The sequence below is a fragment of the Oxyura jamaicensis genome, chromosome 3 (assembly GCF_011077185.1).
Source record: "Oxyura jamaicensis isolate SHBP4307 breed ruddy duck chromosome 3, BPBGC_Ojam_1.0, whole genome shotgun sequence".
Taxonomy (NCBI): domain Eukaryota; kingdom Metazoa; phylum Chordata; class Aves; order Anseriformes; family Anatidae; genus Oxyura; species Oxyura jamaicensis.
The window spans coordinates 116892831-116917530 of NC_048895.1; the positions used below are offsets into that span (position 1 = coordinate 116892831).

The 24700-nt window shown below is 49.3% G+C and overlaps 1 long non-coding RNA gene across 1 annotated transcript in view; it reads left to right on the forward strand.

Annotated features, from left to right (window-relative positions):
• The window catches only part of LOC118164868, a 6907-nt gene extending 1816 nt beyond the window's left edge, over window positions 1-5091 (forward strand). Inside the window, exon 2 of the long non-coding RNA XR_004749706.1 lies at window positions 4958-5091. This is a non-coding gene — a long non-coding RNA (uncharacterized LOC118164868). The remainder of the gene's footprint in view (window positions 1-4957) is intronic.
• The last annotated feature ends 19609 nt before the right edge of the window (window positions 5092-24700 follow it).

Below are 24700 nucleotides of genomic sequence, written 5' to 3' on the forward strand. Positions count from 1 at the left end.
CCCGGGCCCCCCCCCCCCCCCCCCCCCCCAAATCCTCCACGTCCCGGGGAAAGATGGCTGAAGGGAAAAAGGAGGGCGCCGGCCTCCCGGGGGGGGGGGGGGGGTTGGGGGGTGGGCTCGGACCCCCCTCGGGGAGGCCGCGGGGCTCGGCGGCGCTGCTGGCGGTGACAGCTCTTTGTTCGCACGGCGCATCTTCCTCGAAGCCCCCAGCCCCAATCGCCTCCTGCCACCCCCCCCTCTGGGAGGCTTTTCGGGCGGGCGAGTGTGGTCTGTGGGCTCGGGGGGAGGCTGGAGGTGGCGAGGAGGCACCGGGGGGGGGGTTTGGTGTGATTTCAGTCAGAAACGGGTCAAGTGCTGCGTGCTGGGGTTTGGGGGAACAGCCGGCTCGCCCCAAGGAGGACGCGAAGGGGAGAAGCGACTTTGGGTGCCCGCCGCCCCGCTGCCAGCACCCGCCGTGCCCCAAACCTCGATCGCCTCCGTGCCTCCCGCAGAGGCCGGCGGCGGGTTGAGAGTGGTCCCGAATATCTGCGGAGGGGCAGTCGGGGCCGCTCCGGCTGGGGTTGGGGTCTCGCCGGGGGGGGAATGTGACATTTAGCGGTAGAAAATCTGTGGCGGAAAAGCCGTTTCCTTCCGATGGAGGCTGGCGGAGGCGCTGAAATCCTCCAGTTTCCTAGGTGCGCTTTGACCTTTCGGCGGCTGAGAAGTGGGTCACGGCCGCCTTCGCTCTGCGATGCTCTCCCGGATTCACACCCCAAAGATCACGTTTTTTTTTTTTTTTTGGGGGGGGGGGTGGAAAGGTGGGGGAGCCCCCTCCGGGCTGCTCTTTCGGTCCCCCGGGAGCTCGATCAGCGTCCAGCAGATACCAAATTTTTCGCTACCCAAATAGGGCATCGCCGAAAAAAGAGTGACACAGCAAAGTATATTGGAACTGGAAATTCGGACTCGTGTGGGTGGTGCTTGCACGTTCCCGAGGCTGTCTCGGGGCTTGTATTCTTTGTGTTGCTGGTTGAGTCTGAAAAATAAAAGACCTGGTTTGTGTGGGCTGGCAGGATATACATACATACGCGTGTGCGTGCAACGTTTGCGCGCGTGCGTGTGTATTTATATATATGAATGGAAGGGGGGTATACCTGGCGAGTTCTGGTTGCAAGATGATAAATGTGTATGAAGAAAAAAAGGTGCTTTATTGACTCCTCTAGAGGCACGCCGTCCCATTGCAGTTCGGTGGCTGTGTTCTTCTGCCTGCATAATTCCAGCAAACATCCCTGAGTTCCAAGCATCAGCCTGCTTTTAGATAAAAGCGTTAAAAACGTTGGATACGGAACTGCCTGCGGTAGGTGATGCACGTTCAGCGACGTACCCAGGCCTCTGGCGCGGCAGCAGGGTGAGAAACGTTGTAAACCAGGAAAAGCTGGGTGGAAAGCTCCAAATGTGCTGGTAAGTGGCGAAGCGTTCCCGCTCCCGAGCGCTGTTTGGTGAAAATGATTAAAGTTCAAGTTGCCACTTAAGGGGACAAACAGCTCTCGATGGTAGATAATAAACAGTAGTAGCTCTGGCAGCACTGTACCTGGCTCGCAGCCGATGGGCATGATGAAATGTTAAATCTCAACTTATTTGCTCAAGATGGGTATCTGTTGTTTGAAGCATGTTGCCAAACAATATGGCAGCACAAATCCCCGCTTCCAAAACAAATAGGCTCCCCGCGAAGGGAGCAGAGGGGGGCTGAGCGCTGGGGAGGCGAGGAGGCCTTTGCTTCTTACTCGCTTAGTGGTTGACTTTGATTGCAGCGCTCATGTTTTCCCCGAGCCGTGCCCTCCGATAATGCTAAGACACATGCTCACAATTGCATGACTAATTCACGTAATTAGTCATACACTTCCACTCCAGATTTATTGGAGTAGTGTCGGTGTCATTCTCACGTTGTAAAAGTCCGCGTCGGGGAACGTGTGCCCTCTGTTGACTTCCCCGTGGTCTCTCGCCACGCTTGTATCGGGTGGGCTGCCGGCAGATCCGTGGAGCCTTCAGGACTACTCGGCTGCGTTGTCTGAGCGTATTTTCAGCAAACAGATCTGCTGGAGATCAGCACCTCGTTGCTTGCTAATCTGAGGGGGGGGTAATTTGCATGAGACTTTGCAGGGGTTGTCAGAATCGAAGGTGCGAGCGCTACTGCTAAAAATATCCCGGCTCCTGCATAAACAGTTTGCCGGTTGAAAAACAGTATATTTTGTATAAGGAAACTATTTATACTACAAGTTATTCTTGTTTGGCTTGGTTGGCTGTGGTTCTTTGAAGCCTGGTTCTTATCTCGTTGATCAAAGAGGAGGAATTTAAAAAAAAAAAGGTTTTTAAAGTTAGATTCTCCCTTTAAAGACAGGGTTTGGGGCAGGAACGTCTCAGAGTTGCAGGTAAATGTTTTAATGAGGTATTCCTGAAGGGCCGAGGCAGCGTGTAATACCCGGTAGCATGTGGCCACCCTTTCTGTACAGACAGGCTTTAATTGTTGGCAGATGCAAACAAGTGATTTTTATTGGTGGTTGTACGGTTCTGTGTTATTTGGATTGCTGCAGCACCTGGGAATCCTGGTCCGGGTTTGCACTGGGGTAGGATGGATGGAAAAATAGAGGAAAAGGGGAAGCTGCTCCCAAAAACTTTAAGTCTGAACCAAAGGCAAGAGGTGGAAGAGCAGGGCTGTGGTGGGGAAGCAACTGGACGGTGCTGGGCAGCAGGACGGTAGTCACAGCAGCCTAAATATCGAGTGTTTTGGTTTCATTTTAAATAATATTGCAGCAGAAGAGCTCTTCGTGGCCCGCCGGGAAGCGAACGCTGGTGCCCATCGTGGATCTGCGAGGGGTGGTGCAGAAAAAGGGGCAGAATGCTGATGTGCGAGCCTCATCCAGCTCCTTGGGCTGGGGAGGATTCGCACGAGCGGCTCTGCTGAGAGGTCGGAGGTGCAGCAGCGAGCGTGGGGGAGGCTTTAACCTCTCCCCCTGACGCAGCAGGACCCGGAGTAATTCGTTTCCCTGGAGCTGCGACGTTAAAAATTCAGGCTCACTCGTGAGCGCCGTCGAATTTTGCACCCAGAGCCTGGAGCGTGAGGGTCGGGCTGGGTCAGAACAGGTTTGCACCACGACAGCGGCGTCTCCGCGTGACGGTGACCATTCAAAATGCTGCGGCTTTGGCGTGGGACGGACCTTAAAGCGCTCAGAGGCTTCTGAGCCCCGGCCTGGGCATCGAGGATGTGTCAGCGCCGCACGGTTTGCCTGCGCCCCTGTCATTTACAAAAAGAAGATCTGCTGAACTGGTTTGGAGGTTCTGTAAGCCTGAACTAATTTACCTGACTGGGAATGTAGGTTAGAAACTAGGCTTCTCTTGCCTTTGGGCTAGAGCCAACGCGCTCTGCAGGGAGTAATGCAGGCTCCATAGCTTCTGCACTGATCATCCCGCAATACTTTTCCTCCTCTTTCCCCTGAAAGACAGGTAGGCTCTCGTGCAGCTGACCCAATTGCTCGGGAAGCGATATCTCGGTACCAGGAGCAGTGGGACGTTTCCCTTAGGTGCCCTTGGGGGAGCTGGAAAAAGTCAGGATGTGGTTTTGGGGATGGACTTTGGATGCGCTTGGGGTGGATGTGCAGCCCCGACAAGGTCGCCGTGCTTAAACTAGGTAGGTTTGTAAACCAGCGTGGGTAAATCCACGGGTAGATGTTCCTAAACGTCTTTAAACCTGGTTTAATTTGTTCTGTGAGCTGAGGCAGGCTATCCTGCTGGTCAATTTTCAACCAGCACGTCCACACAGAGATTTGCCTTGACTTACTGGAACCGATGCAAGTCGGAGTTGCAGGAAGGTGATCTAGGAAATGAAAACAGCGCAGGCAGCATCTAAGTCAACAGTTTGCTGGCTTGCCTTGGTTAGTGGACTGTCCAGTACCCACCTTTTGCTCTAAAAATCCATAAATTGTCAGCTTACAGCTTCTACAGATGAGTGGAATGGTTCTGGGATGTGTTGGCACTCTTCTGCAGAGGCAAAAAGGATCCTGAAGCACCGGGTCCTGCTTTAAACAAGTGTCGGGAATGTCCCAGTCGAGGCTGATCCTGCAGCTAGCTATTTTGAAACCCACATCATTAAAACGTCTATTTTTGAGCTATTTATGTGCATTCTGTGTTTATTTTGAATGATATGTCATGGAATATGCTCTGAAAGAAGCTGAGCACCGGGTTTCTTTGGATTCAGTTTTTGTTTTCCTTTGTTTAATTTGACGTCTGAAACTCCAATTTCTTTGGGGTTTGCAGAATGCAACGACTTGAAAAATAAAGCGATACGGCAGGCAAGGCGAGAAGGCTTGGTTCTTGTATTCCTAGGATGAAGACAGGGACGAGGAACTGTTTAAAAAGCAAACAGATCAGCAGCTTTCCCACATACTCAGGGTCTCGGGGTCTCGATTATGAACAGAGGGATATGTTTAGAGTCACAACACTGCCCTGATTTTGAAAGGTATCACACAGCCTCCAAATGGTTAGGTGTTGACAGCGTTACACACCTAACGTGAGGGTTTTCTCCTGCGCACGGCGTGTGCTGGCTTTGGGAAATAAGGGCCCCAGGAGGGGGGAGAGCTTCCACCCCCCCTGTCCGGGGATCTCAGAATAGTGTTGGATGTTTCAGTAATAAATAAAAAAAAGTTGGTATTAGAATTTTTCAGTGAAACTGTGCACCGAGGGCTTAAAAATGAAAACTGAAAATATTTTTCCTCTCGTTTCTCCCCTTTTCTGTTAACACTGTATAACTCCTGGATTGAAAGAAACAGGAGAGGAAGGCCCTGAACTTTTCAGACCATTAAATCAATTAAATTCATGTGTAAAGTGCACAAGAAATCGCACAGCTTGGACTCTTTAACTTCTCTTTCTTCTTATTTCTTGTAAACAGCATACTTCTAACCGATCCGCCCTCTCTTCTCTCCCCCAGAGCCCGTGTTTTGCTCTTAATCTGAGACTTTACATCCAGTTTTATCAACACACTTCAAAGGTCTTGAAGAAGTTGAGAGATGAGCTTTTTACTGGAAGTGCTATTCAAGCCTCCGTCTTTGAAGTTCTTGTTTAGAAAAGTCTGACTAACCTGCAAAGGATTTTGACACATGCTTGTGACCAGTTATTTTAAATCATACTGGAAAAATTGTGCCTGGAAATAAACAAGCCGGAGTTAAACCTGTCGTAGGCTGGGCGTGTGAGCTTCACCCCTTTGTCTTTCTTGTGTTTCTCGAACGTGGTTGCTGACAATGAGTGTCCTGGGTCTTGGGGCTAATTCTGCAAACAGCTGGCTGCTTGTTTCTCTTTTATGAGCGGAGATTTCCAAGCAGACTTGGAGCAGGATGAGTTCCCCAGACTTTCTTCCATGCCCCCATAGCGCTCAGCGGAGAGGCGGATACCAGACGAGTAGTTTTTAGTGATGGGAGATGCTGCGTTAGGATTTGAGGCGTGATAACTGGATGCTCTGGAAACATTCACAGTAGAAACATTTATGGTAGGAGCCGTGCTGCATTCTCATACAGCTCCTAAGTTCAAATTTAATAGCGAAGCGCTGCGTGCACGATACTGTTAAGCGTGAAACTTGAGGGTTTACAAGGTGCTTATATCTCAGCTTAGGTGAAGCTGAGCGCAAAGTCCCAGTGTTTATTGAGATGTAATCAGTGTGAAGCCTAATTGTCGGTAGTCGGAATTTCCTGGAGTGGATTCGATGTATAAAATATCTCCGTTCGTGTCTCCAAATGGCATTTATGGAATAAGGCAGAGCTGCTAGTGAAGGGTCAGGTGAAGCACCGCGGTACGTACGCCTCTGTGACTCCCTGGGTAGGAACAAGGACCTGAACTACTCTGCCTCAGCAGCATGCAACTCTTGCTTGCTTTGAAATTAAGGCTCTAAAAACCCAGCATTCTAGAATATGCTTTGTGTTTGTACTGTCTGCAGTGCTCTCCCGCCTGTATCCTAGTGTCCGCACAGTTATTTTTCAGTAGAGGTTACTCTTCACTGTTCATAGTAAAAATACTTGTGAATTTTCTCTGAAATTGCGTTCTCAGATTCATATTTTGGCGTAATCAGATCGTGTTCGGTGCACGTTGCACACCAAAAGCAGTGGAAGCGGTGCTATCCCAGCACCTCTGACAGCTAGATTAATAGCCGTGTCCTTAACCTTTAGAGCAGTTTGCCCAGACTCGACGATGTTGGCATGAAGTTCTGTTTTTTGAAGATGCAGCGGCGATAATCCCTTTGAAGGCCCAAAATAAATAAAAGAAAAAGCTTTAATGAATTCAAAAATGTCATTGAAAATAGCATTTGGCCTGATTTTACATTTTTATTGTTGTTGGGAAAGGAAACAATATTGTGTATACAAAGCTTGCTGTATAGAAAATAACTACATGGTAAGCGTAACATAATCTAGTTTATTTTTCAAATTCAGTGAAAATGAAAAAAAAAATAAACTACCAAAATTGTATTAATTAAGTCTGTGTCTATGTGACGATGTGATAATTTAATAGAGTTTCCTGGTACTTCTGTGGATGAAGTATGTTTAAGTATGGCATATAAAAAACAAACAAACAAAATTGTTATTGCAGACTAGAACCAAAACCTGGGAAATTTAAATAAAAAACCTATCTAGTTTGTAAAGCTGAACGTTTCTAAAGTTAGGAAAAACAGATGCAACTGTAATTATAATTTTGTAGCCACATGATATTTTTCCATAGATTCTCTGACTTATTCACTGTATGGGTTGGACCAGCAAAGTGGAACGGATTAAGGTTGCACAGATGATCATAAATCTGTTACTCTATAATTTTTAGTGCTCAGTGTTTTGCAACCTACTTAATTTTCTTCTAATGTTTTTAGATGATAAGCTGCTTCATGCTGTTAATTTTTGATACGAGCTGAGCATCGCACGTGCACTGGCTACATTTTGTAATGCCTCTGCAAGACAAAAAATTAAATAAATCCTGTTTTTTGCTCCCATGTTCAGGTGAATAAAACAGAATAATAGAAATTTAATAATTTACCCAAGTAGCAGGGTGTTCCTGAAAGGTAAAAGGCACTTGACAGGTTATTCTCAAGCACCCGGAATGCTCAGCCACTCCAGTTGCGTACGTGGATTTATTAAACTGGGTGCCACTTTCCTTGAGTTTGCCAGCAGCCCTCAAGAGGTTTGGCTTCGGCAGTCTCTGCATTGCTGACAAGTGGCCCTGCTGACAGGCATCCATCCGATGGCTTTTGTTCTCGAGAGCAGAGGTTTCCAAACCGTGGCGTGCAGACGCTCCTGGTACACAGAGCACTTCAAAATGGGGCGTTTTTGGGGTATGGAGGGGGTAACTCCTGATTTTGCAGGACCCTCGGTGCAGGTGGGTCCCCATCGTGGCAACTGTGGGGAGCCTGTCCTGATGTCTGTGCCTGGGGGGAGTGAGGATGGGGATGGGTGGTGGGGACATGGGGCTGGGGGATGCCGATGGAGAGTTGGTGAGAGCTGGGCTTTGTGTCCTCATTTGTGGAGAATGGCATGTGCCGCTTAGTGGGGACAGCACCGGGGTTCTCATTTTGGGCTGTGGAATCACAGAATCCCAGAGTGGTTTGGGTTGGAAGGGACCTTAAAGATCATCAAATTCCAGCTCCCTGCCATGGGCGGGGGTACCTTTCACCAGCCCAGGCTGCCCCCAGCCCCATCCAGCCCGACCTTGGGCCCTGCCAGGGATGGGGCACCCACAGCTCCTTGGGGCAGCCTGCGCCAGGGCCTCACCACCCTTATTGTGACAAATTTCTCCCTACTGTCTGATCTAAACCTGCCCTCTCAGAGTTTAAAGCCTCCCGTCTTTGTCCTGTCCCTACCCCTGACAGAGTCCCTCCCCAGCTCTCCTGCAGCCCGTCAGGCCCAGGCAGGCCGCTGGGAGGTCTCCCTGGAGCCTTCTCCTCTCCAGGCCCAACACCCCCAGCTCCCTCAGCCTGGCTCCAGAGCAGAGGGGCTTCAGCCCCTTCATCATCCTCAGGGCCTCCTCTGGGCCCTCTCCAGCAGCTCCACGTCCTCCTGGTGCTGGGCCTGGAGCTGAGCTCGGGGCTGCAGGTGGAGAGTGGGTGGGAAGGTATTCAGCCAAGTCCCGCCGCCGAGAAATGTCATCCAGCAGGAGGGAGGATCTGCCTGGGGAGAAGGCAAAAGCAGAAACACGTCGCTGCTGATATGGCCTCCAAAAAATCCCGACAGCTTTAGTTCCCCAACATGGAGCAGGCCCACTTGTCGCCGTGCGGCTGGCGGACCCGTAGGGGTGCGTGCGGGGCTCCGTGCGAGGAGGGCTGGGTGCCTGCATTTGGGCGCTCGCCACAGAATATGTGATTGCAGAGATGCCACAGACTTCTTAAAAACAGTATTAAATAACCCTGAAAGCTTTTTAAGGAGGTGTATTAAAAGCAAGAAGCGTGCTTTTCCTCTTGGATTTCCTTCGGGTGCTGGAAAATACCTATGGTCAGTCATTCATCTGTTTTGCGTGCAACTGGCAGGCTGGAAATAAACTTTCTGGGGTTTGTAAAAACAGTTTGAATGAATCTCCTTCAACGAGATTGAAGTTTCATCGCGGAGGTTTAAAGTGCGAGGGGAAAATGCACAAAACAGCCATTAAAAATTAAAACCAACCCGAAAAACCCAACCTAAAACCAAGGAATACCAGCCTGGAAATTATTTTCCTCCCTCTGTGCCACCCACTAGCCTGCTGCCCGGGGGAACCTCGATACTGAAACTGCCAGGGGTTGCTGTAGTCTGGTGCCTGGCGGCGTGGTGCTCGCAGGACGAGTGAATTGCTGCACCTGGACGTGTCTTGCTGCAAATTTAGGCACCTTTGAGAGCTCCTGCCTGTGGAGAACAAGCCTCTCGCCATCCAGAGTCTGCCAGGGGCTTTTGCAAAGTGTTGGCACTATCTCCACGGGGTAGGAAAGTATTCCCGTTTCACGGATCAAGCTTGTCCAACTTGCCATGGGGAAGTATGGAGCTCCGGTGTTTGACCTTCGTACCTGCGTGTAGGTTTCGGTTTAAGTCTTCTAATCTAGTACGGCAATATAATCTTAATTGGTTTGCGAAGAGATTTCTTCAGATAGGGCTCCCAGAGCGTGAGGAGTGAGCAACAACTGCTTGAAGACAGAGGAGCTGAGTTTGGTTCGAGCTGTTTGAAAGCCTTCAGTTCAGAGATAAGCGCGTATTTTACATCCTGATCAGCAAGTCATGGTGAGATTTAGAGCACTAAATGAGTTCTCAGCTAACCCACAAAATGATGCATGTGGCTCATCACAGAGCCATTGTTCTCAGCAGCCCTTGCTGGTGAAATCATTTAGGGAATTGTGATACGCTGCGAAATGGGTTTAATCAGCAAGTAGTTCCACCTTCGGAAGATGACATAAGTAGATAGAAGGCATTTCTCAATGTCCACAAAGATTTCTGCATAAGGGAAGTAGCCCTTGTGTTCCTAGCAGGGAAAAAGAGCTATCTGGAACTTCAGACACGTGAACAGGCTGTAGGATTAAGTGTTCTCTGGTGTGATGAGTGGGAGCTGTGTCTTCCAAGTGCTGGAAATTTCTAAAAGGCTGTTCTGTTTCTCCATCAGGAGGAGATAATGAAAGAGCACGAGCAAGGAAGGGTCATGCTGGAGGACAGAAGCGTGAAGAGCAGAATAAGAGCTGCTGCTTTCACGTTGAGCAGTGAAAAGGGGATGGGCTTTACACGAGGGCTGAGAGGAGCCCTGTACTTTGCTGCACCGGTGGCAGGGTGCTCGTGCCCTGGCAGGCTGCAATGGGAGCGTCTGCTGTTTCGACTCTTAGACGTATCCAAAGTCAAGGATTTTATTTATTTTTTTTTGTCATGTTTTAGCAGAGGTTCCTTAGTTCTTGGGATGGCTGGAGCGGTCTCCTGACGCAGCAGTTGGTTTCTTGAACTCTGTATGATGGGGTCTGGAGAGCACCATGTGGCAGAGATGGAATAAAACAGTATTGCAGCCAGGGGAAGGCACTGCGATGCTTTGCAAGGGTTTGATCACTTAGGTAAAAAGGCATCAGGCAAATTTGTATTGTAAAGGCTCCTCGTCTGAGCCTTCAGCTCTTCCTGCCCCTCCCATTTCACAGTAGATTGTCAAAACTGACGATGGTCTTTCTCCTCTTCTGCAATCCGTTGTGTTTTCAGAAATGGCTTATTTTCTTTTTTTTTTTCTCCCCCCCTTTTTTTTTTTCCCTCCCTGAGTATTGAAACCCAGCTTTGTTTATTCCAGGCTCATTTCCTACTTTGCTGTGTAAGGCTACCACGTCTTCAGTTCAAGGTCCCTGAAAATGTTATGAATACTCTTATCTCTGCAAGCTCCTTGAATACATCACAAGTTCTGTATACCTGGCCGTTTTGAACCTCATCCTCATTAAAAAAAAAAAAAAAAAAAGAAAGAAAAGCCCTTATCTTTCTTTTCTGAAGTGACCTATTAGAATTCTCCTGTGGGAGAAAATTAGTATGCGTGGACTCGGAGTCACTCGGAGATGTGCCTGCCTAATGCACGGGCACAGATTTGCTAAAGAAACACAGCTAGCCGGATCGAAATCGCTAGATATTGCTGTCTATAGAACAATTTAGCTGTGTTTTTTTTTTTTTCCTCCTTCTCAATGCTGGGTAGAGCTGTTGGACCTAATTTTAATACCTATTTCAGTCATTTATGCTATGAAATGATAAAAGAATTATTAAAACATTATCTGCTAAGTCAATCCGGGAGGGTTTGACCTAGCTGTGGTGACTGCTGGTGTTCAGACGGAGGATATGCTGCAATTTGATAAAGAACATTTTATGTTTTGTTGCTCTGAGATGGCTCGAAACCCGATTTTTCAGCTTATTAAGTAATTTTCTCGTCCTTTGCGATTTTTCTTCGAACAAAAACTAACAAGCATCTCACTTCCCCGTATCAAGGATTAATAAGCTGATTGCAAAGCACTTGGAGCAGAACTGCAAAACACGCCTAGTGGAACTTGAAGCAAAATCTTTGCTTCTCAAAAGGGGAAGAGAGGAACTTGCCTCCCCCTTCTCCCATCACCAACACTCTGCTGGGCTTCGCACCACCATTGGCCACCCTCCTACTGCTCTGGGCGAGGGCTTGAATGGATTCCTTCTCCTTTTTTTCCTTCTACCAAAGGAGTGGATTCTTCCTAAAAATCAAGCCCTCGTTAGAGAGGAGGAGAAAGCCTATAAAACACTGTCTTCGCGCTCGCTTTGGAATCACAATTGCTCCTGCTGAGCTTCTGAGATAGACTTGAAAAGGCATCTTGGCTTGCATTATAGGTTAACCCAAATAAACGTTTAGTAAGTAATAGCAGTAATTAGTATTTATAATGAGGTAGTAACAGGCAACCTGAATTAGCCCAAGCTCCCATTGTGCCTGGAACTAAACAAACAAATAAGCTACGTAGGGAGGGACTGCCGTGATTCAAGTGTATTTGTCATTTCTTGTAATAAGTCTAAAATATATTGTAACGTGATACTCAGTACACCTTTTTTTTTAGTCACGTAAGCATAATCTTTATTAATATATGCTGTCTGCTTTTTGCTTACCTTGATCCCTCTTGGGTTGGCATACCCAAACCGTGCTTAAGTTCCGTCTTCAGCTGCCTTTAAATTCAAATACTCCTCGTTGCAAGGTGTGGCGCGCTTGTAGGATGTCACGTAAGGATTTAGGGACTGCAGCTTTGCTTGCTGCTAGCAAGCTTGTCATTAAGGACTTTCAGATTGCAATTAAATCAGCAGTTTTCGTAGGCATGAAGTGTTGAGCTAAATATTTGAGTAACAATCTAGTGAGTATTTGCAGTAAAAAGAAAAACACGGGAAAAATGGCTGAACACCCTCCTTTTTTCTCTAACAATTTTTTCTCCTTTTTCAGTCCTAGTTACACTTTGCTGCTAGCATGGATAAGTCTTTGGACCATTCGCAGCCACAGCAGTTTACCAGAAATAAAAATACAATTTTTGAGGAAATAATATTTCAATATTTAGACCTTTGTTGTGACAATTGCTTTGGGCAAGCTGTGTTCCACAGCAGACCCTTAGTCATGCCAGCCACGAGCTGGGCAAATAGGGCCGTCACGGTATCCACACAATTATAAAATATGGCATTATCGTTGTGTGTTCATGGGGGTTCGTTCAGTTACTACCTAGCCACTTCTTTAACATGTGCTACATAAGTACTGGGAAGTATTTTAATAGTCAACTTGAGCATTATTAACTATTTTTTATGCAAGCCTAATTTATGGAAGCCGGTGCTGTCTGTTAAACATCCGCGCACTTACAGCCTGTCCCAGACGAGTAATTTATATCCGTGGCACAGAGTTCTAAATATTTAAGGATGTCCATAAAAACCGTTGCCTAAATAATCTTCCTGCCTTCCCAGTGCCGAAATGCCCGAGCTGCTGCCTCCACAGGCTCTTTGATAGCTGTAGACGCTGGTGTGCAGTTGTGGATTGGTTTTATTGCAGGACACCTATCCTACTCGGAGTAGTAGAAGTAGAAGAATGTAGAAGGAAACATGTAGAAGGGTGAAGAAAGAAGTAGAAGGATGGTGCGAGCCTTGGTCAGTGGCTCACTGTTGTTTCCTGCCCTTGCTCACTGCATGGGCTCACACTCAAGCTGTTGCACTGAATTTGGAGTTCTGTGAATTGCTCCATTGTTTTTTTCTACAGTCCTTGCAGCTCGGGTATCTCGAGCTTCGCAGTCACTAAGTTCACCTGAATTTACCTTTAGTATCTCTTGTGGGATGCGAAAGCACCACAATTTCTGTTGGGTAGGATAAAGGCCCTACTAGTTCAAGGCCAGCTCTGGAAATTCAGCTGTTGACATTTTTTTGGGTTTTAGCTTGGTAGACTTCAAGGGCTGTTAAAGAGATTTATTTTATTTTTTATTTACTTTTTCCCTCAGAACACTCCAACCGAAAAGAAAAAAGTCCAAACAAACTCCAGAATAAATTTCAGCCATCAGATCCGAAAATATTTTTTTCTTTAAAAGCTGAATTATTTAAGAGTGGTGAGAAGGCGTTAGATTGGAAATGCTTCATCCATTTAAACGGGATTGTTTCCCATTTGTACCCGGCTTCCTGAGAAGTTTAAATTCCCAAGATTTAAGAAAAGTAAGGCCGTCTACCCAAGCAAACACTGAACTAACCATGTCGTACATCGATTTATTTGGGAGTAGTTATCTGTTTCCAGGCTGTGAGCGCTGCGGTTCGCTCTTGTCGCAGAACGACTCTCAGATTCTAAAGGAAGAGAGTTTTTCCTGATTTGGTTGAACCGGACTTGCTCAAGATCTAAGAGGATGTTTATGGCAGAGCTGAAAATAGATCCGAGATTTTCTGATGCGTGCTTGAACCACAAATGGACCTTCCTGGTCAGATCGTGGAGCTTCAAATCCGAAGTTGGCCCCGTCGAGCAGGTCATGGCTGAGCAGTAGAATTGCCTTTTTCGTAATGGTTCCCCCCAAAAGTGGATACGTGAATGTGTAGATGGAAAAATCTCCGCTGCTCGTTGAGGTCTCTGTGTTTAATAGCGATCCTTTGAGAAAAGAAATGCTGTAATCCTTGAATCGTGCCGTCATTACCTAAAGAAGGAATGCGTGTTTTGGTAGAGGAAAGCACTGTTAATTTTCCTTGGCATACGGGCACGATCCCTAGCGTGGATGGAGAGCTCTCGTTTCTAATGACGCTATTAAGGTGCTGCCAGTAATTAGCATCTTTTGAAAATCGGGTTTTGCACTTGGGCATGAATTTATCAAGGAGACGAGGGCTGGGGAGGAAGGGCTTCCACCTGCAGCCTGAGCAAGGGTGCTGGACAGCTCGCCGTGGCGGTGGGCTCTGGGCAGGGGCGTTCACGTTTCCATGAAGACACTTAATGACTTAGAAATATTGATGGTGGCTGACGTAACGCGCGAGCCGTGGCTGGCGGAGCGATTGGCGCTGCGTCGCTCTGCCTTGCTTCAAACTGCAAGCTCGTTTTTAAATCTCTGGAATTTATAGGGTATTGCTTTCCATTAGCTCCTCCAGCCTTGCCTTTTGCTGCTTAAACTCAGCAGCTGGTGGCCGAGCGGCCTCGGAGGTGCGGGAAGCAGAGACCCAAGAGGATTGCAGGCAATTCTGCTCCATCGGCCGCATGCTGCTCGCCGGGGAAGTCCAAGCGAAGAAGCCCCACGTGCGGGGCTGGGAATACCAAAATCATGGCAATAGGACTTCACAGCACCCTCATCTTGGGATGGACGTGAGCACCGTCTGACCCACGAAGCCTTAATTTCTGCAGGTCCCAGAGGAACGGCTGCTGCGTGCTGTAGTTACGTGGGCAGGTCTGCTGCTCCCGTGTCGTTTTCAACGCTGGTGTAAATGTCTTCATAAAGCCCTCTCCTAATCCTCTTAGTCAAGCTAAAAATATGCAGGGCTTTATTTCTTTTTGTTTATGAAGATTTTATCCCGGGCAGGGTTGTATTTGCCTCCAGCAGATGCACGTGGTGTCCATCTGTTTTTTTTGTTTTGTTTTGTTTTTTTAATGTTTTGGCAACATTCGATTAGGGTATTACGCCCTACCGGGATCTCTGGAATGGACTAATTCCTACTTGAAGTGGTTTAAATGACATTTCTGCTCCAAATGTAACGGACGTGCTTGTGTTATGCAAAAGCAGCGACATTTTTTTTTTTTTTTTGCAAATTATGTTTAAAAGAATGATGTAAATGATTTTTTATCTTTCTATTTTTATTTCTTGTATCTGATACCGTGCTGGGAAGACGACTGCGATGATTTGAGAGTGGGAAGCATCTCCAAACTCCCAGCGCGGGGCCGAGCCGATGGGTGCTGGAAAAGCCCTCCCAGGGGAATCACAGAGCTGCCAGGGCCGGTTCCTACCTGTTTCCATTTCGATGCTAAAGCCATAACTTGAATTTTTAGGGCTTAGTGCCGTGAATGTTTCAGCTGTTGTTGTGTCTACTGTAGGTGGAGGTTTCTTGTTTCCCATTTAGCGTGATCTCTGGGAGAAAGCCTCTTGGAAGCCCTTTATTTGGCAGCGCAACCACTTTCAGCCTTGTTTGAAATGACCAAGAACCTGCTCAAAAATCGGAATAGCCACGTATCAAACAACGAACAGATCTGTACTTCTCAGGAAGCCGGGTACAATTTTTTTATAACTTGGGATCGTAGATCGTGTTCTCAGATGGCGTGAATGACGTTGAGTTTCTGTTCGTTTTCCCATGACCCGGTTCACGCGTTTCCAGGAGAATATTCTTTTACTCATTTTTTTTTTTCAGTAAAGAAAAAAAAAATCCGACTCTTTGTATTTCAAGGACTTTTGAAGGACAAAGCTCTACGGCTGTGATAGCCTCAACGGCAGAAAAACCCTACTGGTGAGAGTCCCCGGAGCCAAAAGGTGTATGAGGTAGGGTTAGGGCTACGGAGCACCTTGGGATCTGGGCGCTCAGCTGGTGGAGCTGAGCCACAACGGGCCCAAAACGGGCTCCGTGGTCCTCACCTTGTCTTCTCTGTGGGATCGCCCGCGTCCGCTGGCAGATTTCGGATGTCCCTCCGTGCCAGTGGCAGTCGGGGGCTGACCGCTGCGGTAACTTTTCGAGAGAGAATTAATCGCCGGCGTCGGCTGGAGGCGTGAGAGCGTGTGCGTAGTAGCCCAGAATGGTTTTTGTTTGCAGTTGGTCAAAGTCTACGTTCTGCCGACTTTGTTAGGGACTGAGAAGGTAATGGGTGACTGGCTGGGAAAGGAGAAGGGCAGAAAGCCTGAAGATTGTCTCAGATGTAATTTCCACACCTTTTCTTCATAAGGTTTTCCTAAAATGATATAAAGCAGGGCTCCGGTAGCTGATATAGATGTTTAAAAATAAGACTTACGCATTGGAACCTTACCTGAAAATGACGTTTCTCAGTCTGCCAACAACACGGTCAGCCCCAGGGGAATAAAGCCTTGTGCAATCTGGCTTTGGGGTGTCCCAGATGACATCTCAACGGAGCTCGGCAGCACGCAGCCGGTGGCTTTCTGCCTGCGATGCTCCAACACACTTCTCCCCGTTGCCACCCCAACCCCACCGACGGTGCCTGCATCCCCTGGGGTGTGCAGGTGTCCTGCCTCGACGCTTCCACCACGAGATCGCCCCTTTTTCCCCCCAAAGGAAGGGCGGTGGGTGCAATGCACAACCTGGGGAAACGCTGCAGGCTCTTGCTGGGTGCTCCGCGCTGACTTAAATCGTTCTAATTTTCTCGCTTGCTCTTAAGAAAATTAATTCACTCGCTGAGATGACAGCCTAAATGACTGCTTTTCAGTGGATGAAGAAAGGGGTTGACTTTTTTTTTCTTTTTTATCAAAGTGTAATTGAAATGAGCTTCAAGTTTTCTCCTGGCTTATTTTTGAGCACTTAAACCACTCCTTGATGAGCGTCTATTTAAAAAAAAATATACAGGAGTCATATATTGACAAAGGGATGCAATGAAGACTCTGAATTTAGGCAATTTGTCCTCTTCTGAAAGCGAGACCGAGTTGTTGGCCCAGCCTGATGTTTACGTGGTTCAATCTCAGCCTGGGGTGGGGGGGGGTGCAGAGGAACTTTTTTTCACATCGGTGTCGGAAGTAGGCTGGAAAACATAACAAACAGGAAACCACAGCGCGTAGCGTGAGGAGCCTGGGTGGCTCGACCCGTTATTTCTAGAAATCCGTAGAAATCAGACAATCAGAACGGCCATCGTCTTGAGAAGCTCGCATCGGGAGCGCTCGCCGGGGAGAAAGGAAGGATGCTCCTGCTCGCTGCGCTACTTTCAGGTGAGGGGTTGTGTGCTGCTCGCCCCCCGGCGTGTCCTGGGCTCCATCCCTGCAGAGGAGCCACGCTCTGTTCCTGCTCTCCTGGACAAGGACGAGGGGATGCTCCTCAGCAGGGAGGCAGACCCAGCAGCACGGTTTTCTAAGCCGTTTTGGTCCGTCAGAGAGAAGTTGATGTGGTGAATAGCTCGCAGCCGATGCGGTGGCTCTAAGGCGTGTGTCCTTGGAGAGCAGCCCTTGCCAGGAGCAGGGAAAAGGGAGTAGGTGCTGCTTTGTGCAAGGTGATGCTGGCTGTGTGGTCCGCAGCCACCCTGTTGGATTATAGTGGAAATAAAAACTCCATCATCATCCCCAGTGCTGGTGCCCATTCCTTAGGGCTGGGGCGCAGAGGGGGCTACCTGCAGCCAAGCTCCTGGGCTGCCCGCGCCCTTCTGGGCAGCTTCTTCGCTCGGCTTCTTCTCTGCTTTCTGTTTGTTTTCCTTTTTGACTCTCTTTGCTTCTACGATTAATGCTTTTGTGTCTCAGGACTGCCTGCAGCAGGCTCGGGGTCAGCACCGCTTTTGCTTCCCGTCCGCGGCAAGAGCTGAGGATGCTCCTGACCCTGTGTTTTCTCACGAGCTGCCCTGTTGCCGGTTACATCATGGGAACGGGATAAAATGTGGCCTCGGAGGATCGTCTGAGCAGATTGTTTTGGCTTTCCCTGCCACCGCTGTGCCTCGGTATCTTCATGAGAACCTGAGAGGTCCTCTCTTGGCTTAAGCCACTTCGGGAGCTGGTTAAAACGTTGGCTGGGAACCAGTCTGCCCAGCACGAACAGATCAGTTAGCCGTGCCAGCAGTGCCCGCTGCTCTTGTCGCAGGCTGTCTAGCTGTAAAAAAAGAAAAGGGTAAGGAGATGAGGAGAGCTGTGGGGTGATTGTGCTGCCGTAGAGGAGAGCGGCGTTGGGGCAGCTTGACCACCAGGCATCAGCAAGTCTCATCAGCCTGCAGGTTGTGCAACTGGTGTGTCAGGAATGCTGGTTATCTATACGCCGTCTCCAGCCAGATGCAAATTCTATTTATTTAAACTGATTTAGATAAAAATAAAAAGCCCGCAGCAGCACATCTACGGGCTCGCTGTTCCAGTTAGATGTGTAGCAAGAGCTCGATTTGGTCTTGACCGTAATCTCCTGCGCGGGAGCACGATGTACCGACACCAGCCCGCTCGGGAGCTTGTGCAAGCAAAGCTAAAGTGCTTAAGGAAACTTTTACAAAGCTCAGAAGTGTTTTAAAAGGATGGATGTCGCTTTAAGTCGATGTACATTTAGGTTAATCTCAATTCGTAGTGCACGGAAGTATGGAAGCGCTGCGGGGACCGTGAGCCGGCAGCCTCCTGCGCAGCCTTGCTGCGCTCTGCTTCCTGGGACGCATCTATTCATTCTCGGAAGTTTCACAGGCATTGCCGTGAAAAATATTTCTTGTACCCTGCAAGGTAAATTATTAAGACCGTAATTATTAAGTCCATAAGGAGAAGCAAAGAATCTCACCACTATTTTAATGTCGGTCCTCGGTTATTGTGTGATTCTGGCTGCTTGCTTTCGGCATTCTCAGCGAAGGATCTCGCCGTCTGCAACTCCTCGTGCTCCTGGTGGCAGAGCCCGTGGGAGAGGAGGAAAAAGCCACAGGAAATGCCACCGCAGGAGCAGACGGAGCAGCTTCCCTGGAGGAGAGGAGGCTGCCTTCGCTCTTCACACCTTGCTCCGTTTTGGGGAGGAAACGAGGGAGAAGGAAGAGGGAAGAGGGGAGGAAGAAAGCTGGGTAAAGGTGTTAGAGAGGAGGAAGGGAGGAGAGAGGAGTTGGCCTGTTCTAATTACCTTTCTGTGAGGTTTTGGTAGGGCCGTGCAACACGACTGAATTATTGCATGGCAGGTCTTAGTGAATCAGGTCTAAGTAAAAGCTTCACTTCATTACAGCAGGGTCGGGATTTATTTTACAACGCCTTCAGCAAATTGCATTCCTCTCCATTTTGTGTTTTCCTTCGTAGCCTCAAATCAGCAGCTCATTTTCTAGAAGCTTCAACCTCTATTCATACGCTTCTTTTTTTTTTTTAAGGCCTCGCTAGCTATTAAACACAATTTTAGTGTAGTTGCAGCACGGTGCTGCTTTGAGCATTGCCAACCTCCCTTGCTTCGCCTTCGGAGCCTGGCTCTTTGCTGTCCTATTTAGTCTTTTATTCGAGTGTGTCAGCGCTCCAGTTAATGCCGACGTTACAAAGTCCTCTTGGACAAAGCAAGCCCGCTTTTAAACAAAATAACCTCCGCGGAGGAAGGAACGTGGCAGGAGAGGAATGGCAGAGCGCGTGCGGTTCTGACAGCATTGTTTTTCATTTGGTAATAGTTTCTTCTGACTTCACCAGGGACTCCAGCAGTGATGTCAGCCAGGATACAGTTTATGTTCTGTCTGTCACCCGAGTGATAGATTGCACTGAGTCGTGCCAGAACCATAAATTGCCTGGGAGATTGGAGTAAGTCGTCGGTGGAATTCTGCAGAGCCGGAGCCAAAGCTGGAGAACTTGAGGAGAAGCCTCTTGAAGAGCGATCCGAGGATGAAATCTTCCCGTTGCCTTGGGAAGTTATGTAAAGCCCCGTCCCTGGACATCAGAAGGGTGAAACTACTTAGTCATGCTGTAATAACTAGGGCATCATCACCGCTTCTAGCTGTCACGCTTTCAAAATGTTGTCTCAACAGGTTGCATAATGACACGATCTGGACCATGGCAACTATAATAAGGCTGTAAAATTATTTATTTAGAATAAGCTGTAAAGGGGAGGTTGCAAAAAGGAGAAGCAGATGCGGTGCCAGCAGTCAATAGGTTTTATTTGGTTTATTTCTTTTTTAATCAGTGGAGAGAAGTGTAAAGGTGCCGTTAAATAAACTTTGGTTTGTATGGAGGGAGCTGTGCTGGGTGTGAGGACATCTGGGGCTCCGAAACGTGCCCCTGGTACCGGTGGGGCATCTTTTAATCCAGATACCTGCTGGATCTGATAAACTGGGACACTTTATCCCGACTGGTGATGTACCCGAGGGACTGCTCCAGCTGGAGATGTACCCGGAGGGGACCTTGGAGCGCTGGAAGATGTAGGGCAGAGCCGATAACCAAAAGGTGCCGGGAAATGCTCACGGACCCAGGGCTGATCTCCCGTGTATTTGTAGAGTGGGTCCGTAAGGAAACAAGGCTGATGGCAACCTGTGTCATCAGGGTGAGATCGATGTGGCAGCAAGGCTGGGGGTTGCTTCAGGTCTTAGCCAAAATCTGGCCGTTTTGGTAGGAAGCGCCGCGAAATGCATTTGTCCAAGCTTTTGTTTTCAAACTAAACAAGTTCTGTTGTCTCAAGTGGTATTTTTAAGGTGGTAAGTCTGTCGCTAAGCCACAGAAGGTGTGAACTGGACAGAAACTAATTCATGGGGAAAATAAGACGGGGAAGGCTAAGATGGTTGAGAGCAATTAGCAGGTTTTTAGTAGCGAGGAATTTAAAGGAACTTTGGGCAGTTCTGACAATTTGCCCGCAAGATTTTGTGGATTTCAAAGAAAACAAACCAGCTTGCATAGAGTAGCCTTTAAGCACACAAATCCTCTTGTCTAAATTTATAATACGGGTAAAGTAAAGGTTTCCTAATAGGCAATTTCATCAGTATGGTGGCAGAGGCTTCGCTGCCTCATTTAACAAAGCACTCGAGAACGGGCTCCGGGAGCAGCCCTGCTTCTGCGGCGTGCAAGACAAATTCACAGAAATTTCCCCTCTCACATCTGCTTCCTCCGAGTTCCACTTTCTGCTGTATAAACTGCGTGTGTGTGTGTATATATAGGAAAAAAAAAAGAAGCTGTAACAAAGGGGAAATGTCAAATGTAATGAACGGCTCTGAAACTCCTCTGTTCTCCTGCCCCAAACTGCCCATCCTGATGAAAACCCCGCTGATCCTTGTCTTCAGCCGTCTTGGCACCTCCAGCTTGCGGCGTGCGAACCCCCCTTGTCCTTGCTAGAGAAAAACAGAATAATCTTATCGCCAGCCAATATATACGGCCCAAAGAGGAAACTGGGATTTAATTCTGCACAGTCAACTTCCTGCAATGAGTCCAAACCCGTGCAGCTCCCGCCTGCTGCCTAACCCAGTTCTTTTCAGCGCGGTTGTGCTGACCGGACAAAAGGCGGCTCGGTCGCCTCCTCGCTTGCGGAATAGAGATGAGACGCACGGAAAAATCAACAGCCGGCCAAGATCTTGAGAAACGAGGCATCGGAGGAAACCAGGGGAAGAAATTCAGGTGGTACGGGCTCTTTTAATTATTCCCTCATTGAAATCTCCCTGCAACATTTCCTTCAACCGATTTCAGCACTGCCTCGGAGCTGAGCCCGGTTCCCAAGATCACCCAGTTCCAACCCCCTGCCGTGGGCAGGGCCACCTCTCACTAAATCAGGTTGCCCAAAGCCCCATCCAGCCTGGCCTTCCAGCCTGCCCACCCAACACCTCCAGGGATGGGGCACCCCTAAGATCTCTGGGCAAGCCGTGCCAGTGCCTCACCACCCTCAGAGGGAAGAAATCCCAAACCCTTCCTTGGAACGCAGCCCGCTGCATGGGGTGCAACGTTCAGGGTTGCTTCTTTGACTTTTTTTTTTGCTAGTGCTTCAAAGTTCATCACCAACATCGCCGGCATACCCCCAGCGATCTGAAGGTGCTAAAGGGGGTTGAGTGCCGTGCTCGTTCCCAATAAAATAATGGAGCTCTAGTATTGCGCCGCTTAGATCCTTGTCTTGTCGCAAGTCCCTTTCAAACCAGGCTGAAATAAAGATGTGTGCGGTGTTCTTAGTCAAGGGGATTAATATTTCAAAAGGAGGGTTCCCCGTAAAGAGGTAGCGAGATCGTTTTGTCAAGCAAATACTCAACACCATTCTTGTACAGAAATGAGTGCTCGGAACAAGGAAGAAGTTGAAAAGAGGCAGGCTAGGTTTGTAGAAGGTCACGTAACCTCAACAAACTTGTTTAGCCTCGGTGAGAAAAGAAGAAAACCAGGCTAAGAGCCTAGAAATAATTGGCTTTAATCTTCAGGAGGCCTTAGATTGTAACCTAAGTCGTTCTCAGACTGCTGCGTTATGCTCGACTGCCTAAAAAAAACCCTTTTCGGAGGGATCTGGATGACTGATAATAAGCAGCGAGTGTGGAAACCATGGCCAGCGCCGCAATCTCACTACAAAAGGAGGAATTAAGAAGAGAGATATTTCAAGAGCCTGAAATTGCGAGGTTGTAACCAGAAGAGAGCGGCCACAAAACCTCCCTTGACAACAGGAGGCGTTAGCCGAGGCAAACCAACGCGGCAGCAAGGGCTGGGCACATCGGCGTCGAGAAACACCGGCGGTGAGCTGGGGCTCCCGTGTGCTGGTCCGGCACGAGGGCAAGGATAAAAAAGAAGGGGAGAAGGGTAAGTGCCTGTTTCCTGTGATCCCTGGCTGTTCAGCATCAGTATTTTTTCTGCCTGCTCTCTAGAAGGTTGGAGAATTTTTTGATTCTCTGCTTTTGAGGTCTTGCTTGGCTTTTCGGATGGATCCCACTTTGCCTGAGCGCGGCGCCGGGGGCTGCTCCGGGTACAAGTAACCGGTAGCTATTGCTCCATGTGCCAACCTTCGTTGAGATCCATTTTCTTGGAAGGGACCTACAGAAACCCTTGGCTGCACCCAGAGCCTCGCCTCGTGCTGCTGCCGGAGCTCAAAGCTCGGTGCATCGCCTTGCACGCTGCGCGGGCTCACCCATAGCTGGGTTGGGAGCATCTTTGGGTGATGCCGGGCGTTCTCCGACCCGGAGGGACGAGGAACCTTTCCTGGAGAGCCTTTTGTTCCAGCATAGGACGCCTGTGTTGCCAGGGAGTTGGCATTTGCGTGGGGCTTGAACAGCCCTCGGTTTGCTGATCTGAAAATTTCGCTCCGCAAACCTGCTCTTGTGCTCGAGGGACGAGCGCGAGCGCTGACTGGCGTTTTACAAGACCTCTTAATGAGTAGAAATGAACCTTTTGTCATTGCCAGGAGACCGGCTCTCCGTTAATAGCAGCCCCGTCTCCCTCTGATGTGCGTGCACGCACGCAAGTGCGTGCGTTGAGTCAGAAGGATGACAATAACGGAGCCAGAAAATCCCCGTGTTCAAAACAGGGGGGAAAAAAGTCCATTTCCTGAGCTTTTGCTGCTTCTATTCATAGGGGTCTGGCTGCCGCGCTGGAAAGCAGGAATCAATTAAAAGCGCGTGTGGCTCTGCCTTGTGGAGCTGGGTCTTGAGGGATGCCAGCCTCTCAGATCGCTTTGTAGCCCGGCCGCGCGATGCCGGCCGAGGAGGAAGGCTGTGCGCGCGTTTGCGGTCCCGGCCCGTAATTACACCGCGGCAGGAACGCTTCCGCAGGCACGTGGAGCCGCAGCAGCGCCTGCTGTGGGGTTGTTGCTGCCGTCCGCACCTCCGTTTAAAACCAGTGACCTACTTTGGGAAGCGTGGGGCCTCGCCGCTGCTCCTCAGGGCTGCCTTCGGGCTCTGCTCCTGCTTCGGGGCTGGGCTGAGAACCCACGAGGAAGAGCGCGGCCTCGCGGGTAACAACCCGGCACCGGTGCGTGCTGCCCTGAGAATTCACAGGCTCGTCACATCAGTGAAGTAAAAGTGAGGGGCGAGGTAAGAATAGGAACAGGCACGTTGGCTTTTGGGCTTGCTGCCTCATTTCAGCCCCCTTCGTCTCGTCCCGCTGGAGACCAGGAGATGTGGAGGCTGGCGCGCCGAGGGGCTGCAGGGATTTTGGAGATGCTGCAGGGGAACACAGCTTCCTGAAGGCTCGGATCGTGGCACCATGGGGAATTCTGCTCTGTTCCTCTTGCTAGCCTCGTTCCTCTACCAGCTCACACCCCAAATAGACGGCGCTGGGAGCGCCCAAGCTGCGAACCCCCCTTTCCTCCGCATCGCCCCGTGAAGCTTTTAGAATTTATCCAGGCTTTCTGAGCGCCAGGGAGAATTGTTTATTTGGGGAGCTTGTGTTTCCAATCGCCCACGTGGGCCTGCAGCACGCGGCCGAGCCTTTCAAGTATTGTTTGAACCCGGGGCTCCCTTTGGGAACTGTTTTCCCTGCTCGGGAGCGGAGCCGCCTCTCGCGGGGCCTTGGCGCGGGGAGGATTGGCGCGCTCGTGCCGAGGCCTTCTGTAAACACGCGGAGATGCTTACTAAGCTGCTCGCCTGCTTGTCTGCATAACAAAGACGAGAGTTATGTAGTGGGTGTAGAGAAAGGGTGTGACGTGTACTTTAACCTATTAGGCTTGCTAAATCTGGGGAAAAGGGCTTTTGCTGCATTCATCGGGGGAGCTGTCCGTGTGCCGGGGTCGGCTCGGTGGGCACGACACCGAACGTCTCGGGTGCCGAGGGCACCGCTGGGGTCTGGGGGCTTTGGGAGCTGCAACGTGCTGACTTCTAAGACTTTGCTTTCTCATTTCCCACCCCCCCCCCATGCTTTTTATTTATTTTGTGAAGCACCGAACGAGAAGGGGCAAAAGGATGAAAAGGCTGCAAACTTCATAGCGTGTCCTTACAGAGAGCAATAACGCCCTGCGGCGAGCGAGCCGGGCGTACGGGGCCTTGTGGCAGCCTCTCCTATGGTTAACACTGTCCCCAGATCTCATGGTAGGTTTTCACCTTTCTCTTCTGACCCAGCGTGCGAGGCCTTTTCTTTTTCTCTCAGCCTAATTTGTTGTAAACGACAACCTTTCCGATCCGACTAACTTTCCCCAGAGTTATTTCTCGGCCGCTCCCGGTGCCGTGCCTCGGCCTGAGCGATCTCACAGAGGCAAAGGCTGGGTGAAAGTCATTTATCGTGGAAGATTAGGGGAAATTAAAT